The sequence below is a fragment of the Grus americana genome, chromosome 4 (assembly GCF_028858705.1).
Source record: "Grus americana isolate bGruAme1 chromosome 4, bGruAme1.mat, whole genome shotgun sequence".
In the NCBI taxonomy this organism is placed as follows: Eukaryota; Metazoa; Chordata; class Aves; order Gruiformes; family Gruidae; genus Grus; species Grus americana.
The window spans coordinates 69,198,474-69,219,416 of NC_072855.1; the positions used below are offsets into that span (position 1 = coordinate 69,198,474).

The window sequence follows — 20,943 nt, forward strand, 5'->3', positions numbered from 1 at the left end:
TGTAGCTTAAAAAGGGAAATAATATCTCTACCAAAAAAAGAAAAAAAGCAGTACACAGCTCTGTCTCTCCTGAGGTTATGCAAGTCATACAGATTGACTTGCCCTTTAGAAGGAGAGTTCAGTCTGTTTCTCAGCAAATTCTGCTCATTTCCCAGCTCAGCCACCTGGAGGTCTGTAACCTAGTGGTGCTTGCTTGAGTTCTGCAAGAGCTGTGAGCTCTGGAGCTTGGTTTGGTTGGCATGCATGAAAGATACTATGTGAGGTGCGAAGGGGTATGAAGTATGTGGTGAAGACAGCTGTATGGACTCACTGCTCCCTTTTCTTTGTATTTACAATGAACCCTTAACTCCTCCTCATAAATGGCACACAACACAAGCAGAAATGTAAGGATGTTTTTTGATTCTTTTTAATATCAAAAGTTCTTCCTACAAGCATATTTATTGCTCTTGTGCATATTGCCTGGAAAACCCTTTGTGAAAATCATTAGGTGATGTATCGTATAGATACTTAAATGAAGATGAGTGCAAGGATCATGGAGCAATTACATTCCAGTGTATTTCATAGCCTTTTGCCTAGGAAGGGTTCGATATATATTTCATATAAGTCCTAGGGCACTGTTTTATTTCTTGTGTGCTTTGATCATCATTCACTCAGGTGGGGCAGTTGTATTGCTTCACATTGTACTTGGTCATGCACTTCTTACTAACAGTTGGCTGCTAGTTTTGGAATGTGATTTTGGCTTAATGAGAGAGACAGGTATTCACTGGCCACCATTGCCTTTCCAGGAAGACTCTCTTAACTTTTGTGAGGCCAGGGTTGTATCTCCCACAACAAATTGTTTGCTTGTCATGCTTTTCCTTCAAGACGTAGTCTTCACACCAAGTTAGTGGGACACACAGAAAAAAGCATTGTTAAACAACAAAAGACAAAAATTCATGATGATCACTTAACTGGATGGTTCCCCTTTGTAAGAAAGCGTGTGGAGAAGTCATTTTTAAATATTGTCAGTAGCTGTGGCTACATGCTATTTAACTAACAACCAAAGTAGAAAATATGATCTTTTGTGAGACCTTAGAGCTTTCTGTGTGTCATTCTCACTTTTCTTAATGAATGCCAATAATCATTAATTTTTTTTATAATTATTTTATAATTATTATTTATAATTATCCTAGTCAGCTAGTCTATTTTCATGAATGAATGGACCTGTTGAATAAAGAACTTGTATACATCCACAGACGTGATGATTGTCCTCTCATTTGAATGGGCATTTTTACATAAACACATGAGTAAAAAGAGGGAAAAATCTAGGAAAAAACCCAAGGAGACAGGCGGACATTAAGATGTTCATTTTAGTCTCGTTTAAATGGCTTTTAAGCAGTTGTTTTATCCAGTGAAACCGTATCTGCCTCGATTATGTTCCAGAAACCACCCTCTAGATGGCAGGAGTTAGTCACTTCACTCATGAACAGTAAAATACGTTGTTTTCAGAACCGGTAAAGTGGCCTAGGGCTGTAATACAAGTGAATAATAAAAAAAAAAATTAGATGAGAATAGCCAGTTTGGAGCTTGCAGAATTTCCATTAGCAACACTGGACTACTCTCTGGGGAACTATTGTGGACTGTTGTTTCAAAGATACATGCAGAAAGTAGAGAGAGTCACCTTCAGTTTTAGAGGTGTTTTCAGTGACCTTTGTAAGAGAAGCCATGGAAGGACAACAGTGTGTGTCTCTGAACTATTGTCATTCCATATTACCTTACAGAGAATCGGAACTGTCGTGTTTTTGCTTAATGGCCACTGTCTGTCTAGCTGAGAAAGCAGGACAAGACTCTGTGAGGGCCTCCCTACATTGCCTGACAAAGTTATTTGTCTAGTCAAGAGTTTGCATGACAGCTGTGCTACCTGCAGAGTAAGAGCTGTACACTGGGGAGAACTGGCAGTGAAATTCACTCTTGTAAACTACATGATGCAATGACCGCACAGCCATCTTGCTTGGTATTTACACGTTAAAGGTGTACCCTGCAGCATGCATTGTTTTTCACTCCTGTTTTACTCTGCTATGCCACCATGCATCTCATAAAGTTAGTTTCACCTATGCAAAGGGCCACAGGATGCTAATAAATTGGAATCCTTCCAAAATAAATTGCTGTCCAGGGTGCAGAACAATGAAATTTTAGGCAATCTCTTTCCACCTCGCTCCCTTTTTTGTTCACATTTTGGAGTCGTGTGGCAGGGCAGAACAGTAGCACTATGGATTACATACTGACTGCTGGTATGATACACATTTTTAAGGCAATAAATTCACAAATGTTTTAAAAGGGAATAATTCATTGAAAAGAAGGATTTGGAATGGTTGTCTGAGAGAAGGTAGAGGTTGCTTTTTCCAGTGGCAAAGCTGAGTAGTGCGATTGCAGCACAGTGTACCAGCTCACATGGTCACTAACTGTCTTCAGAATTGCCCTGCTCACTCCTTCGTCTGCTCATCTCATAGAAATTCTTCCTTTCCAGTGAGGGCATGTTTCGGGGATGGACACTTATTTATTCCTTAAGCTAGTCAAGTAATAACAAAGGATTTTTGCCATCTCACTTCTACTATTGAAAATTATTGAGATCAGAAAGGAAAATCAGGAAATTAAGTGTGTGCGTAGCCTCTATCAGAATGGCAATATTCTGGGAGAGATAGGACCTTCATATGCAGTGACACTGCATTGTGCTGGATGACAATGGAACATTTTTACTGCCTTTTGCTGTAATATCTCAGTCCCTTTAAAGATACAATAAAGTGCGTTAACTATCAACTTGAAATAAATGCTGACCTGAATTGTTGTAATTTACTTGTAATTTAATACACTGCGATTTCTTTTTCTCTAAATAGCATGCTTGTTCTGATCTAATTAAGCCCCTATTACCTACCTACCTATTACCGTAATTATCTTCATTATTGCAATGTCTCCTCACAGCATTCAATACATTTGCCTCCCTGGGGGTCGCATTGTAAAATGGATGCAGCATATACCTTTCTAACTGACCTTTGAAATGTCATGCATCAAATTTAATTTGTTTTTAAATCCTGGCCTTGCAGCAACTGACCTTAAAAGTCATGTCAATATTTGTTTGATGCAAGATAATTTTGTCTGTAGACATTTATCCTTGCTGATTTAACTACATAAAGAAAAGGGAAACAAAGAAAAGAACTTAACGCAAAAATCTTTACTGATGTCTACTGAATTGGCATGTTCAAATATAATATTTTAAAATAGGCCTTCTTGAAATAGGTGTTGGAAAGATTGTGTGTGTGTTTTCTCTCCCCCCTGCTTTCATAACTGATGCTTACAATCATTACTGTTAACCCTGGAAAATTATTCCCCAAGAAATTTCTAAATGGTTATTTTGTCTGGTCAATGTATCAAAAGGGAAAAAAAAAAAGAAAAAAATAAAAGAGAGAATTTGCTGTTAAGTGATTAGAGTCCCGATTCAGGGAGCCCACTTAGTTGTCAGCTTCTTTATTAAAATCTAAATCTTTCTTATGATATTCAAGTTGTATATTTTCATAGTTCTTCCATGACTTCAACAAAGAACTGAACAGCATTTTATTGTAGTTTATTGGGGCTTTTTCGTTTTGTTTTTTAAGATGAAAGACATGCAGTAAAGCTAATGCTGGGATTTCTGTAATGCATTTAATGTGGTATCATGTTAATTATCATGTTAATTAAGATCACTGAGGTGACGGGGTAGCACAAGACTAAGTTACTCATTTTCTAACAAAAGGGGTAAGCAATAATTATTTGTGATGGAAGAAGAACTTGTTGGCTGGTAGCAAGTTATTAGTATTGTTTTTCCATGATGAGATTGCGATGTTGTAAATTATCTTGTTTCTCTTCCCTCTGACGCCATCAAAAGGCTAGGACATGGTGATAAATTTGCTGCATATGTGACAATGGGAGGCTTTGTGCATGAAGAAGAGGCGGGAGATACCTGGTAGAAATAAACAGGAGCACCTGTGTGACAGAAATGGAAAAAGTAAAAAAAAAAAAATCAAGGTCAGACAGTGGATGACTGATGACAAGAATTTCTCTGGCAGAGCTGGAGGCTTGTCAGGTAGAAGTGACAGAGGAGAATGAAAAATGTGAATGCTTTAATTGGTCACAGGTTATGAGATTAATTCACCTAACTGCAGCTGTGTAATGATGAGCTCCTGGGTCTGAGCTTGTTGTCAGGCCTCTCCCTCTAACAGACAGAGAGAGATGGGCACTGGAAGGAGGTCAACCAACTGTCTCTCTCAGGACACTTTTTTGAGACAGCTAAAGCTAGGTGCTATCAAACCTGCCCAGGGCGCCTACCAGCTATCTGTGCAAAGCAAGTAAGGTTCTAGGGTATACTGAAGATGCTGTTTCGAACAGGGCTAGGGAAGAGATAGTGCTATCAAAAATGTCTCACAAGACATTATCTAGAATGCTTGGTACCGTTACTTGAGTTCAGCCCTGATCTAAAACAGGGTCTGCACAGCTGCAGCTGTACCACATGAGTCAGGAGATGCGTTACACTGGAGGATGCTACAGCAGAGAGGAAGGAGAAAGAGGGGCTGAAGTTCCTGAAGACTTCCCACAGGTCCCCCTATAAGTGTGGACCAGTTAATACCCGTTTATCCTTGTTGAAGGTAAAGAATTCATACAACCAGGTGGAAGGAAGTTTTGCCAAGGTGATCAGGAAAGTAAGAAGCCCGTCACATAGGAGGAGGCTAAAAAGAAGTGCTGTATCTGACAAAATGAAAGGTCAAAATGGGGTAGGGGGGTTTCCATCAGTGAGCCAATTAAGGTGGGGGGTGAGGAAAAAACCCGTTCTGGCACAAGAGCAAATGGGTATGAAACATTACGGCCTGGGGCTACATGGTGCAAGAGAGATAACAACAGTGGGAGAGTGTCAAGGTTCAGGGGCTGTAGTTGTGTGATGTATGAAGAGAGCTTACGTGGTTTAATCTGGAGAAGGGAAGGCTGAAAAGATACGATTGCTGTCTTCAAGGACCTAAAGGGAATTTACAGAGAAGACAGAGCCAGACTCTTCTCGGGTACACAGTGAAAGCGTGAGAGGCAATGGTCACAAGCTGCGGCAAGGGGAATTATGGCTGGTATACGGAAAAAAATTGTTTGGAGTGAGAGTGGTTAAACCATGGAAAAGCTGTGCTGCAGCCTCCTACATTGACAACGAGAAACTCTCTTGTAATTTATAAGGGCTATTATTAAAATAACACAATGAATTAGACTGGAAGGTACCTCTGGACGTCACTTAGCCAAGTCTCCTGCTGAAAATTTCCACATCACATATGGTTGGCCAGAGCCTTGTATAGCTGAATCTTAAATATTGCCAAGGATGGAGGTTGCACAACTGCTCTGGGCAACTTTTTCCCAGGCTTAACAACTCTCCCTGCAAAGATCCTGAATAGGAGAATCCCGTTGACTTCAAAGGCAGTTGGATTATGGCCTAGATGAGGCAGAATAGTTGTTTGCCATCCTTTTCTGAAATGTCTGTGCTAACAAATTCAGCATTTCAGCTGTTCCATGTTTTTCCTCAGTTACTGAGCTGTGTGACATGTTCCTCTTTTGTGTCACTTCTTATCTAGATAGCAATTTTTCTCCTTTAATTATGGCTTTTCCTTGTTCAGTAGAATTCGGTTGTAGAAATCTTATGCAAATACGAACTGAATGGTTTTCCTGTCTAATTATAACTCCATTTAGACGAGACTAATATCAGTGGTACTGAGCACTGGCTGAATTAAATACTGAATTTATTCAGCTAACGAAAGCTGAAGGACAGATTGTTTGCTTTACGGCATACAACATGGGTGGTTTAGCTCTTGGTTCAGAGGACTGAAAGAGAATTTTTGTATCACCAGTTCACTTCCCTGATATTGCAGGGAGCACTCTCTTATCTCTTTCACAAACTTAACAAGCTCACATCTTATTTGCCCTCACCATGTTTTGAAAAGCATTGTGGATAAAAACCAGAATTCCACCCAGCATTTATAATAGCGTCATGCAGCAACTGATCACATACTGAACTTCATATTATAGATGATGTAATACCTGTATTATAAATAAGATGTTTGAATGCAGGTAATCGAGTGTCTAATCATATGGCACTGTGAATAACAAGACTTAGAACCATTTCTAGGCATGGACATCAGTCCTCAGTATTCTGATTGATTTAGAAAACCCAGTTGGTTACATTTCACTGCTGTTAGTCGATATCCTGACAATAGTTTCTATTTGTTCTCATTTGTATTTTATTTGTTAGATTTAATTTATAGTACAAAGTTGTAATAACAGTTCTGTTGCTTCTCAAGTACCTGTACATTTAGAGTTATTGAAGTGTCACTATAAATAGTCATGTGCTCACAACATTCACTAAAGTCCTTATTTATATTTATTGCAGAGTAAGGAATCTGTAGTCCTACTCTGAGCTAGAGCTTATCAACGGGTGATGTATTGTGAAACACACTTTCATTTTATAAGTGTTCCAAGTGTGGTGGTGGTAAAATGCAGAGCAAAAGCCTTTTTGATGGAGTATAGGGGGGAATCGAAGAGTTTGTTTCAATTATTGTATTTATGTATTATTTAAAACACTGGTGGAAAACTGCAGCACTGATGTACCTAAGGTAAAACTCCAAAAGAAAGACAAGAAAAAAGCAACCAGTTTCTGAAAACAGCCTCCTGGACTGGCATCTGGTTTCTTTGTTGATTTTTACTAGGTTATAATTCTTTTTGACAAGATAGAGTTCTCTCTAACTCATTGCAGATCTGCAGTCTCCACATTGAGTGCATGTGTGATGGGTCATTGGTATCAAGGTGTTTGAGGAGTTGTTTGTTTTATCATATTTCTTGCTGCTGTCATGTCACTGGACAGTCTGAAGCCATCCACAGCTAGGATACAGCTATGTATTTTATATGAACTTAAATATTTGTCTACAAGGAATAGGGCCTTGAGGCTATGAATTTGCTATTTGCATGATGATGAGTGAAGTTAGCAATAACTTTTGGTCACTGCCAGCTTCTCTTGGTCTGACCCACTCTGAGCTTGAAGACCTTCCAGGCATCCTACAAAAGCTAGTTGTGTAACAGATTTGAGCTGGAAGATGGATGGGATGCCCCTGGCAGCCAGTATGTTTCCAGAGCATTTCCATTCGTATCATTACCCAGCTGAAGTAAAATGTTACTTCCATTTCATTTTTTTTACAAGTGACTGCTTGGTGGAGTTTATTTGCATAGTGGTATTTTTGTCACTGGTCAGTTCATTTTAAATCTAATTTGTTTCAGAGAGCTCAGACCTTTTAAATGAGCACACTTTTTTTCCAATGTGAAATCCAGCTAAAACAGCCTAGAATGAATTGGAGCACTGGCCTAGAAAGGAAAGGCTTCACAGCCCATTACCGATCCCCTGAGCCATCTCATCCCCTTGACTGTCATGTAATGTTTGTTTAATGTAAAATTTCCATATAAAACAAAACAAAATGAAACCCAAAAAGCAGAACAGCCGCTCTTTGGCATTAAGATATTAAAATGCGAAGGTAGTGAAAATGAGATTTCCTTTCGTAAGTGCATTAGCGACCTTAGGGGAACCCTCAGCAGGGAAATGCCACAGTGGTGAGAAAAGGCTCATCTTGGAGAAGGAGGTGGATGAGCATGTTTGGCAGCGTGGGCTGGAGTTGCTGGGGAGTTTTGTTTTCAGCTTCAAGGGAGAGGAGGCCCTTGTGGGAGCCTGCGAGGATTTCTAAAGTGCGTGCTCTGGGCCAGTCTGTCACTGTGCATGTTACCAAGTATGTCTGGGCAGGAGTGTGTCACTGTGTGAGTTACTGAGGGTTGCTATGCATAAGTAAGCACATCATTTCGTGAGTCACCGAGGATTTCTATGCGTGAGTGACTGCTTCTGTACTTGAATATGAATAAATAACATCCAGAGCCTCCAGTCATTCTAAAAAGGTTTAATCAAGGCTATCAAATAACTGGATTGTCAAAAAACATAGCTTGCTGAATTTATTCATGAGGTTTCAGGGACTAAAGTAAATTCAGCATCCCAGCAGTTTCTCCCAGGTCCTTTAAAGTTCCTGAAAGATCAAAGACAGACCCCTAATTAAGATCCTTAAAAATGTAAGACCAAAATGGGATCACTGGTGTGATAGGTGGAAGCAATGTGTTCAGAGTCCTGTGCACATATCCCCTACTATGGGATGCTCTCAAGCTCAACAAGCATCTCCACGGTCACTGGTGGATCTGTCTAGCTTTGCACGGTATCGGGTATTGACTGTAGCGTTGATCCGTTGGTGGGTTGGGGATTGGTGGTACTTGGCCATCAGGAGAGCGCGTGTAAAATGTGAGTGACAGCCTGCAAATACTTGCTGAAGGTACTGGGAGAACGCAAGGGAGAGAATTTCAGAGCTCACTCGCTGTGCATATGTTAATGTTACACTTTACCTAGGCGTGTTTTCACACAGGGCTACTGAGTCTGGCACTTTCAGTGAGACGCTCGCCTAGCCTGCCCCGGTGTCCCACTGCCCCCGCTGTCACCCTGGCCTTGCCTTACCTCTGTCTCATGCTGGGACCCAGGGACACATTTGTGTCACAGCCTCCCCCACTTGGAAGTCTGTCTTTTCATCACTCCCACCCCCCATGGTGTGGCGCAAATGAAGTCAAATGAGGCGAGTAGGCTGTTCTGTAAATATAAAGACATTCCAGGAATGAATAGAATACAAAGTATTAAGACACCTGAAGGCTATCTGCAGAGGTCAAGGTAGGAAGAAATGAATGGCTGAAAGGTTTATACAGTGGCCTTGGAACACAAGTTATGATGGTATCTGCAGGATCAGCAGCGGGGATCCCATGGCAGGGTGAGAGCCCGATGGCCCAGCCCGGCCACAACCCTCACAGGTTGTGTGCCGGCCTGAGCACTGCAGCCAGCCAGGCTGTCCCGCAGCGGGTTGTCCCGGGTCCTTCTCTCCTTTTCTACAGAAGGCTTTCACTATGAGAAGCTCTAAAGTCACTCTCTGCTCCCAGGGGAACCAGGTACTTCTGCAGCACACTTGCAGCAGGCTGAGCTCTGAGTAAATGGACCTCTGCTACGAACTTATCAGAGCTTTTCTAAAAGGCTATTCTTTTCACCACAGGTGTCACAAAGTTGATGAGTGAGTCTGAGTTTGACCCAAGAAGGGAAGAGGCAGGTTTGGAAGCGGTACTTATTAGACAATGGTGTCATTTTTTTAATTTCATGATTGGGTAGGCACAAGCGTGAGGAGTCTCAGTGAGTATCTGTGCCATGCACCTCTTAAAGAGCACTGGGAGGGTGTCCTGAAAGCAAGCTGAAGAAATGATGCATTCTTTCTTCTGAGTAACCCACTCTGCCATTACATCAGACTTCCTTGGATTCAGCTTCAACAGTTGCTCTTCAGCCCGGTGCTGATCTCATCCAAATGTCTGGGTAGCTGGCAGATGGCATTGTTTGCATCTGAGGTGAAACTGATGTAAAGTTTGGAGTGATTTTCTTATTGCTGATTCTTTATCCTTGCTATGTAGCAATGTACAGTAGAGGCTTACCCTCTGTGACACAGCCGATCTAAGAATAAAGCTGGAACCAAGGTGCTAAAATAAAAGCAGTTTTTGAAAGCTAGTCAAATATTCTGTGCAGAGAGTTTGCTGCCCTACCTCTGTGGTGCAGGTGCATCTCTTCTGGAGCAGTTGCAGCTAATAAGTAGAGTGCAGGAATACTACAGACATCCTTGGAAAAGAAGGATGCAGAGATAAATGCAGATAAACATGAAATACAGTTCTCCAGCTTGGAAATGGGTTGCCACACAATTCTTACTGCCTTTCCTGTGGGGGGAATTTTACAGAAACAGACCTTCCACTTTCATCTTCTGATAGAAGATGGTATCTCCCATAGCCTAATGCTTATTAGCAACCCTCAAAAGCTTCTGTTCACTGTTGACTGAAAGATAACATCCTTGCTGCCTACTGAATCACTGACTGACAGGGCTGCGAGGTTTTCCCTAGCCGAGGCTCATTGGCAGTTGACTGATGAGCAAAACCTCTCTGCCAGCCCTGGGTAATCCCAGGGGTGCCCCCAGCCATGACTGGCAGCTGGGGGGTTCTGCTCGTACAGGGCAGGCAAGAGAGGTCTCCTGGCTGGGCAGCAGCTGGAGCCTGTGGTGGCTGTGCCACAGCTGTTGGCTCACATCCTGGTTTCTGTCCTGAGCTCGTGGGACTTGGCTGTTATCTCCGTTTCCGCTTCTGGCCGTGGGTCCTCAGCGATGTAACCTTGCTGTAGCCCTTGGTCCTAACAAGTGGGCAAAATTGGTTGCACTAAGGTTGGCACTTCAGTCCCCTGCCAGCCCACATAGTTACGGGGTTGTAGTGGTAAATCCCTGGTCACTTGTTGGTCTGCACGCTTAATCCTTTTTCTGTGTTTTCAGCTCCTAGCTGTGTTTGCCTTTCCTGTTGCAGCTTTTCATGCCTTTCATGCTGATTTCAGAGCTGATTCCTACAAACAGGAGGAAAAGTAAAATTGCAGATCTTCTTATGCAAGAAATTCAAATTGCTAAATATCTTGTATTCATATTTTTTTGCTTTGAAATAGTAACTCATTCAACAAAACTAAGCAAAGTAAAACTGTGGAAGAGAGAGAAGGGTGTGCCCAAAATATGCTAGGTGTTTGAGTGCTTCCATAAGCTGTGCAAGAGAAAAGGGCAAGATATGCAGTCCTCTGTCATCTCGAGCTGAGGAATGTGCAAAGATCCCAGCTGTGGAAAGACATCTCACAGAAAGGAAGAAAGCAGGAGACTTCTTTTCTCTTTGTTTTGAAATACATTGGATTCAATCTTTGGCACTAACAGATGGGACTTCCAACCCCTCCCTTTGCAATGCCTTCATGAAGTCGTATTTCTGAGTAACAGGTAGCTGATGCAGCAGGCGCACCACTCAAAGCAGAGGCAACAGCCTAAAACCATGGGACGTGATAGCAAGCTAGAGCACAGCATGGCCACGTGTAGCACGTCTGCACTGGCCAAGTCCTGTAATGGAGGCATAATGTAAGGCAGGAGAAGAAGAAACACAATTTCTTGCAGTGGCACTAGCTAAACCAGGGTATGGTGTAGTCTCTATAGTACCCCTTTCCCGGGTCACTTGGGATTCTTTGCCACCTTCCCTGGTGTAGTTATGTCTGTAAAACTTGGTAAGGCAGGGAAAGCTTGTGTGGCTTTAAGAGATAAACCCAGCTACGGTTTTTGGCTCCTTATCTAGCCATCTTCAGGGAATCAGCAGACAGAACGGGTAAGCTGAGAGAAGATGCAACAAAGGATTACTAGATACAGCTACAAGAAAAGCAGTTACTTTGGGTAGGAGGTGTTTGGGGTCAAATGCTGGATTGAAGCCACGAGCAGAGAAATTTGGGGGGGGATGGAGTTCCCTTGAACACAGAAGGAATCAAGGTCTAGTATAGGATTTTGGAATAAAAAAGAGTGAAAACTGTCATCAATTTTTCCTCATTTCATGGAATGTGTTGGGGATATTGAACTTTGAACTACCTAAAAGGGCCTGGATTCAGAACTGTGCTGGATTCATCCAGCTATAAAATAGCTGATTTAGCAGAGTAATGCTTGGGCATTAATTAACAGAATATCTGTGCGTATTCATAATAAGATTCAGCAGACAGTGTTTATTTGATGGAATGTGGAAGATATGAAATCTTACGTTAAAGCTAATATTTGTTATAAGAATTAAGAGAACTTTGCATAAAGTATGTTGCAATTTTAATGGGAAATACAATAGAGATATAAAACAACTGGAGTTGGTTTTGTTATGCTACAGGAAGAAGCCGTAATAAGTTAGAAAGTTTTAGATGGTATATTTTTTATCCTCTTGATGTAACATAAAAATGTATTTTGTCAGGTCTAGTAATCTAGTTAGATATTTAGAGTAGTTGAACATTAGACTATGATTCATATAGTGTAAAAAAATAACCAAATCTCTACATGAGGAGAAAGTCATCTATTTGATAGAGCTAGTCAGTATATTACAGCTTTCAAATGTAAGCCACAATACTATGCTTTTCTTATACCTTAATTGTATACAATTATTCAGAATATCTAACACTTTTTGTCTGTACTGCAAGTTGAACATACATCAGCAGTACATTCATTTCCCCAACATAATTCTTTTTCAGTTTGAATCTCTTTCTGTAATGTTGGTTAACAGCAGTGCTTGTTAGAAAAAGTGAGATGAGGACAGTTGTGGGTAAAGAATGAAATAAATATTAATTGTGAAATTCTTTATTTAAAAATAATTTTAAAGTACAATGACAAATATACTCTATAGCTAGAAAATTTGGATGCTGTAATATATCCGTGAAATGAATGAATTGGTTTTCTTTCCTTTTGCAGTATCTGTTCTGCAAGCTTTTAGTATTTCAATAAATCATAGCTGCTCGTGAGACTAGCCTGACACTGGTGCTAATTGAATGCTACTGGATTGTTAGCTTTGATCTGTGATGAGGTTTCCATGGTGATATCACCAGACGAGACTATGGCCACTACAACAATTTCTTTGTGCTGATGTGATTCTGAACTGCCTACCTAGCTGAGGATGAAATCCCAGCACTGCTGAAAATCAATGGGAGTTTGCTGTTGATTTCAGTAAATTTGATATTGTCTCTATCATGACTGAATTTGGAAACATGCTCTGGAGTCTTATAGGTCCCAAATGAAGACAGTCTGTAGTCAAGATAATACTTTTGTTTTAAAATGTTCACTGTGTTGCTCAAACCAGATGGACTTTGCGGACTTTCAAACCCATTTCCAGACCAGCTGTGTCTCCACTTTAAATAAGTTAGGCAAGCCATTTCCCTCATAACTTAAACCCTTAATCTGTACTTATTTGATTTCATTGCAGAGAAGCCCTTAGAATGGAGCGGGATGATATTGCATAAGGTATCATAAAAATACAGAAGATGGTTCGCCTTCAAAGAACTTACAGGTGGATACAGATGAGCTTATGAGAAATACTGGGAAAGAATGAGGTAAGGAGAATTGGCAGTGATCAAAGCAAATTGGTTGCCTGACTACATTTGGTTTGATATTTTGCCATTTGAATAATTTACATTGGTTTTAAGGAGGCTTTTGAAGGAAGACAGAGTGATTTGCTCTCCTGTGTGAGGCAGGTGGAAGGAAGCGTGGCAGTGCTTTTGGGAAATTGAGTGGGCAGCAGAGACTGGCAGCATGGGCAGGGGGATGGCAAGGTGGGTGAGGATGCAGCAGTGGCAAACCCAGAGAGATTGCAATGCCCCTCAAGGTGAAGTTGGTAGCAAAAATTTGGTATGACCAGGAAGGAAGAGCTAGTGGAGGAATATAAAGAAAGGTGGGGGGAAAGGGCCAAGATAAGATGATGATCTTCTCTTAACAGTACTCTGAATTGGCCTAAAGATGGCAAGATTGCATTTGCCAGGACAAGACAAAAGGAAGCTCCTGTAAATACATGAGATGGGTGAAGCTCCTGTTAGGACATGAGATGGGTTCCTAGATAAGAATTTTTAGGTGCAAGTGTGGTTAAGGAAGTCTATAATTTTCAAGAGATTATGTGAAAAGAAATCGACAAGCTTTAGATGTAAACAGGGTAAGAGAATCTCTGGAGGGGTCTGAATATAAAAGAGTTTTCAAACTTTTCTAGCTCTTTATGCTAGTGAGACAGCCTTGTATCAGATAAAAAAGTAGAGAACAAACCTTTCTGTAATATTTCAACTGTTTTTTAAGGCTGTGAATGGGACAAGAGACAGGGTTGACTGTAGAAGGTCGAAAGATATCTTAAGGAAGGACACGAGTTGTGATTTTTACCATCCATTCTTTTGGATTGATAAGTAGCTGTTTCTCCTAGCAAGAAAAATGTCCCAAATAATATCCTCTTCCTTGATCCTTGTGTTAAAGTTGAACTTTGAGTGTGTGGAAAAGTTCAAGACAGACATTTAAGGAAAGTGAGAAAAGATGTATTAATGATAAAGGTACAAGTTTTAAGAAATTGCTTTGAGTTTATTGCAGAAACTTCTCTGTTTTGCCTTCTACATTTAAAAAAAACCCCTCAGTTCTGCCAGTTTTATGTTTAGTTTTATGTTTATTTACTGGTGTAAATATTGAGTAAATCCAATACACTTGAGAAGATACCGATGTTTTTCTTACTAGACTGGAGAGACACTGTTCTCATGGAGCAACGGTGACCTCTTGTGGTCATCTGGTAAAACTTCAGGTTTGCCCCACGTATAAAGGCGTTCGCATTTTTATTAAATTAGGGAAAGTCAAAACATTGGCTGCAACACTAACTATTCCTATACAAGTCCCTTATTTAAGTGGGCAACACGAGCTTACTTTCAGAGAGTATGATTTTGCCTCTTTGCTAGAATTTCACTCAAGTTGAGGTTAATGTTCTAAGCTGAAATGGGATTTATTTTTTTAAAATCCATAAAAGTGACACAAAAGAAGCAAATAAACTTTGTGCAATTAAAGCCTTCTAGGTAAACGTTCCTATCAGTCTAAATGTGTGCAACTCAAAAGTTGTGGCGCTGTACTAGTATACAGGAAAGTACCATATTTTCACTGTTTATGCTGACAGAAGTACAGAGACTAAACATTCTGCATCAGCTGGTGAAAAATATATTTCTAGACTTACTTGCTTATAATAATCTAACTCACATTCACATTGGCTAGTGTTTTTAATGATACTTCATGCCCACGATGTTCCCTTAGAGTTACAAAATTACCTTTAATCACGTAAAAAGCTTGTACTATTTAAGTTGACATTGTTTATGTTCAACCATGGTCTGAAAGTTAAAAATCTTTTGACTGATTTGAAACGTGGTTTAAACCACCAGTGGATTTGAGGAAGGAAACTATCCATCTCTCTTTTGTATCACATCAAAATCATTGCTGGACTTCCTTTCTGCCTCTGCTAGGTAGTGCAGTATGGTGTGAGATGTGATGTGTAAGGAGCCCTCAGTGGCTGTGTACAGACCTAAGGTATGTCGTTATTCTTCTGTTATGTGTTGCCAACTTTAATGTAAAATCAGTACCTTCAAGATTGGGAAGTCTTAAATATAAATATAAATAATATAAATATTTTTAAAAATCTAATCTCAATATATCAGTGAAGGAGCAAATCTAAACTTCTTAGTAATCTTGGGAAGAAAGGCTTGATTGGAAACATACAGACAGACTTCATTGCCATGAGATGTCATTGTAACTGAGAGTAGTGGAAAACTCAGACACTGGATCATGAGGTATTTCAGGGTGCATCTTTCTGGTGGTTAATGCTAGCACAAAGATCTTGTGCTTCAAGATTTAAGACAGTCATTTCTGGAAGGCGGCAGTATAGTATGAGCTGGAGGCAATGATGAGAGGACAAATCACCTCACATCAGCTTATCATAGGGCTTTTTGTACCTTCCAATGTGTTTCCTTGTTTTGACCATTCAGAGGTGAAATGCTGATTCACATAGATTGTATGTCTGCTAAAATACATCCATTTCCAAGGTCCTATGAATAAATCACTAGGTTGAGTATCAGAAAAAATAGACCACCAGAAGAAAGCAGTTTTCTTTCTGCACAAATCACTCCGATGTGCATAAAGGCAACAGAAACATTTCCTACATAGTATGGAAATGTTGCCTCTACCTGTGAGTTGCGGCACACCGGGTATGTGATATATTTATTTTCCATCGACCCTGGTTGCTGTATCTCCATGGTTAGTGGGCACAGTATTCTAGTCGTGTAACCAGGCCTGTTGTCCAGGACTAACCAGTGTCCACAGGACATCAGAAGGTCTGCAGGAAAACCAAATTTAGAAACCACCACACGTGCACATCAGTCAATGAGGCATGAAGCGGTCCCTACACGCAAGCATCGTCATGGTCTTCACCTAACCCATTTCAGTGACAAACTGCCCGTTGTCCCTACTCTCCTACCTGCCCGTTGTCCCTGCTCTCAGGTGGCCAACAGGCATGGGACACAAATAGATTTTCTCCTTTTGCTTTGGTTTTCTTTTTTTCCAGGAGTCAGTAGCCCTCCAGTCCTGAAAGGCAAAGAAGTGTTTCACTGTGGCCACTGCTTATAAGCTCTCATCTTGATTTAAAATACTGTGAGGGAATATTGGTCAAATCTCTGGGGTCAGCACTAAAACTCACAAGAGCAGCCTGAAGTAACTTGTATGAGCAGTCAGTTCCTCAGGGGGCTGACCCACAGCCACAGATTAACTCTGAGGATGTCTATTGAGTGCTTCCTTGTACTGAGGGATTGGCTAGCTACCAGGTACCACGTAATTGCCCTAAAAGTTTTAAATATATTTACAGAGCAAGTGGAGCATTTTCCTTTTGGTGCACTTTTCCTTCTGCTTTAAAATAGAGAAGGAAGATACAGATGATTCCTGCTCAAAGAGAGGACACATCTAGAGGACCTTTCAGCAACATGAAAGGTGCCAAATGAATCCCCTGATCCTAAAAAATAACAATAATAAATATTTTTTTTTAAAAGCAAGACATTGGCAGAAAACTCACAAGTATAGCTATCTCTAACAATCGCACGTGTATCACCAATCATGTGATCGTCCACCACTCTGGAAGAGTGCAAAGTGACGTTTCTAGTCACAGGCTTCCTTCCCTTCCCTTTGCCCTGCAGCGCAGAGCCCTCACTTGCTCCGCCATGGTGAAGAGAGGAGGCTGTGAGGCTTCTCCTGCCTCAGGGTGGAGAGAGAGTCTCCGTTTGCTTTCTCTGACCGCTTTGGAGGTCCTAACAGGCTAAAGGGTTGAGGGCTTCCTGACAAATCATTTCAGCCTCTTGTCTTTCAAAAACTTGCTTAAAGGCTGGTTTTCTAAAAGCTGGACTGTGGAAGGCTTGATATTTGATAAATATAACAAAATATTTCTCTTGGACCTCTCTGGGCTATTTGGAAGCAAGAAGGCATTTGGGGAGAAAACTTCTTGTTAGCTTATATGTGTCAGAACAGGTAGTTGCATTCAATTACTAAACCAAGCACTCTGTTTAGGACCAAAGTATTGAAGGTAAAGAAACCAGAACAAGGTCTGCTATGCCTAGAGAAAAGAACCTTAGTTCTTCTCTAAATGCGAGGTTTACATGTATATATACGTTTTGTCATCCACAACATGAGTGGCACAGCCTTACTGCCTATTGAAATATTTTGCTAGTTTTTACTGACAGTTTGGATACTAAGAGGAAAAAGATTTGTAGTGGAAGTAACTTTTGCCTACGTTCATGGATAGCTTAGGAGTCAACTAATGAATTTCTACAAACTTACTTTGAAGATCAAAAATTAGTTTGTAAAGTTTGAGAAGGATAATGGAATATAAACGCCAATATAAATTCTTGAAATGCCAAGAAGTTGAAAAATTACTTTTTTTTTAATGTCTCATAAAACATGGACCTAGGAATGATATCTGATATTAAAAACAATATTAACAATTTAAATGTTAATAACATCATTAGCATTGTAGGAAATTAGAATAGGTGATCATAATGGACCCTCTTACAGGAATCCTAATTTGTTTTTGCAATCTGTAACAAAAACAAACCCATACTGACTGCAGAAAAGCCTTTTCATCTCCCAAGACGATGTTATAATGAACCATTACATTGACTTGTATGACAACAAAACTTTTAGTCTCTACACAAAAAGAAGCTTTTAGACAAGATATTGACTAAGGCATATGCCAAATAAAGGTGCAATGTAATAAAGGGATTTGAGCAATTTGAGTTTAACTCTGTCAAACAGCAGTGTTATTGCAAACTGCTGTGCTCAATTCTATGTGAAGAAAAAAAAAAAAGCCCACATCAGAGATTAGAACTTGATGAACAAACTTCCTTGAACTACTTTTTTGCTAAAAGTACTTATAAATCATTTATCAGTTCTTACCCTGCATGGACCATTTCTCTGTCGCTTTAGCGTGGACCATTTCTCTGTCATTCTAATTGTAGTGGTAAACAGTTTATAAATGTATGAGATAAGAAGACACAATACAAAGGATGGGGCTGTTATCTAAACTCTAAATGCAATGTCTGAAGTATTTGAGTGATGAATTCAGAACGCTCACTTTTAAAGACTAGACTTGTAGGAGGACAGAGATCTAAAGCATGGAGAGGATGAGAAGTGGTAATAGCCCAAAATTAGTAAAACCCATCTAAGATCTATCAATTTTTTAAGTAACAACTATGTGTGCTTTTTCCTTTAACTCTGTGTTCAAAGTCTTCATAGACTGTAGTCTGGGTTGTAGTCCAGGTAACAAATATCCTTCCACTTAATTTGAAGATCCAATGAGGGAAATAAGAAAATGAGACAGCAAAATCCTGGGCTCTCATCTTTTTCATGTGCTTGGCATCCTTAGGATTCAGTGCAATTTCCATTCAAACCAGTGGTAAAAATACCATTTGAAGAGGAATTTTAGTGTCTAAGTATGAAAGTGCTTCCTTTGAGCAGTAGCACTGCTTCTAAGAACTTGTTCAGTCACAGATTTGAGCAGCAAACAAACTTTAATAGCATATGCAGGTACATCATAAAATATACTTAATGTGACACAGCTACACCGCATTTCGACCATAACCTGTAAAAGTGGAAGTCTGGATGTACTGAGCTTATAAAACTCCCTGTGACAGCACCATCTGGTGTCTTCCAAAAATGCTATTTATGCTATTTTTAGAGGAGGGTAAGAAAAGAAATATCCTGTCAACTTTTAAAGCTATGTTTGGATGTAGACAAAGGGGATTTCTTGGATCATCTAGTCCAAACCTTGCTATTGCATGTAATCATTTAATAATTCCTTCACATCAGTTTATCATGTCTTCTTTAATTCCAGTTAGGTAATTAGAAAATTTCACAGTTCTGTTAATGAAAAATTTTCCTCCATTTTTTGTGTATTCATTTATATATGATCAACTTGCAGTCCTTTTCTTAAGTGCCAAATCCCAAATCACTATTTTCCTTCCACTGCATTTAGCCTTCCTGATTACCAACAGAGAGCAATCGTCCCCCCTTCAGCCTTCCCCCTGTTACCAAGCTTGTAACTTTTTCATAAATAATTCTTCATTCCCTCACTCTCCTGGCTGCCCTTTTCTGCATCTTCTATGACTGCAGCTCCTCTTGCACACAACTCCAGGTGGGCTTTCTTGAGGCCTCGTGTGAGAAGATTTGTATGCCCCCCCATCACTGCTGATCCTGTCTGCTAATGCATTTTAAGGCTACATTTGAAAAGGGGGGGGAGTGGTTAATGGAATCTTTGTGACGTTGACATCCTCATGAACTAGTATCCCAACCAATGAGCTTCCAATTAAGAGTAGAAATATATCTTTTTAGTCTGTAAATTCATGACCTGGCATAATGTACTATTGAATTTCATCCCATCTCTTGCAGTCAGATCAATAAGGTTCTTCTGTACTCCATACATGCCTTTCTCTCTATTGCCAATGGCACCTTATTTTATGTCATCAATGAGTTTCCCATTTTGTTTGTATGCACTATGGTCATTAATGATCATGTTAAATATGATCAATCCCAGGAATCTCTCCTGGAAAATCTCCATTAGTAACCTCACACTTCTGTTTTCAGCAGAATGTATTACTGTTTCCCATTTGGCCAAGTGTCTGTATTTGCCACCTGTGTGGCACAATATAAATGCTCTGTTGAAGTTCGTCAGCAAGGTGTATTAGTACAGGAAAATGTCCCATTAATTCAGGTATATGCTTCCTGTCTCTCAAGCAAGACTAGGAATCTCTGCATATGTCTGAATTGGGCCATATACACATTCCCATCATTATCCTGGGTATATCTATTTTTTGTTACTACATTCAGAGGCTTGTTGGTGGAAGCCTTGACAAACATTAGCATCTCAGTGTCGCTGGGTACACTCAACTTTTGATCTGAATGTGGTAGCTTTATGGAAGTGTAACACTGTAAAGGAAATGTCACTTGTAAGCGGTCTCTGAATCATAGCTAGGATGTGCACGCGTAGCTTGGCCCCTCACACACCTATTATGCTGGCAATAGCTTCATTTTGGCAATGGTGGAAAAATTTTAGGGGTGTCCTCTCAAAAGCTGAGCCTCAAACTAGAAAATTTTTCACTCAGAACTTGTGGTGTAGCCTTGGCAAGGTGAGCATTTTATTTTGTAGCTCTGTACCTTCTTCCGCTGGTGATTGCTTGAGCAAGACACAGGATGTCTATTGAGCAAGTAGTGAATGCTACCTCTTACACAGCATATTCACTGATATGTTTCAACCAAAATAGTGTGAAGCAGGATTCTGACACTAATTTGAAAACTGCAGTAATATTTAATATATGCTGTCCACAATAGACAGTGTGTTTTTCTGCACAGAGACTGAACTCTGCATTTCTTTTAGGCATTAGAGAATGGCCTGTAGCTGGCAACCTCTACTTCCAAGATTTATCATTACACCGCAGAAGTTATGAGCCACCTAACTAGCACTTAGCGTGACTCTTCATTCCAGATCACATGAACTTCCAGCATGAGGCACAGATGATCTCTAATCACACATTTCCATGCAGCTTCTGCAGCAGGTTCCACTCTTTACACAGTCTTGGCTAATACATTTCCAATTTGTCTGGGTTTTTTTGGAAAGAATCTCTGTTATAAGTTACAGCTCCTTTTAGGTTCTTCACAGTATTTCCCCTGGAAGATGATTAAAACGCTAGGAACTGGCACTGTTTTGGAGCTTGAATTCTGCCTCAGCAGGACTGTGCTTCACTCTGTGTGTGTCTGTCAGCACCAGAACAGCTAGCACAGACACAGAGATACAAGTGTGAGCCTTATCCCACACTTAAGCTAAAGACTGTCTCCAGTCAGTCTGGCTGACCACTCAAGAAGATAGAGAGGAACCTGGATCTGATGCTAATCACAGTAGTTC

General features: G+C 40.3%; 1 protein-coding gene across 1 annotated transcript in view; it reads left to right on the forward strand.

Annotated features, from left to right (window-relative positions):
- The window catches only part of RNF150 (ring finger protein 150), a 151,137-nt gene that overhangs the window by 1,125 nt on the left and 129,069 nt on the right, over nt 1-20,943 (forward strand). The window lies entirely within an intron of this gene.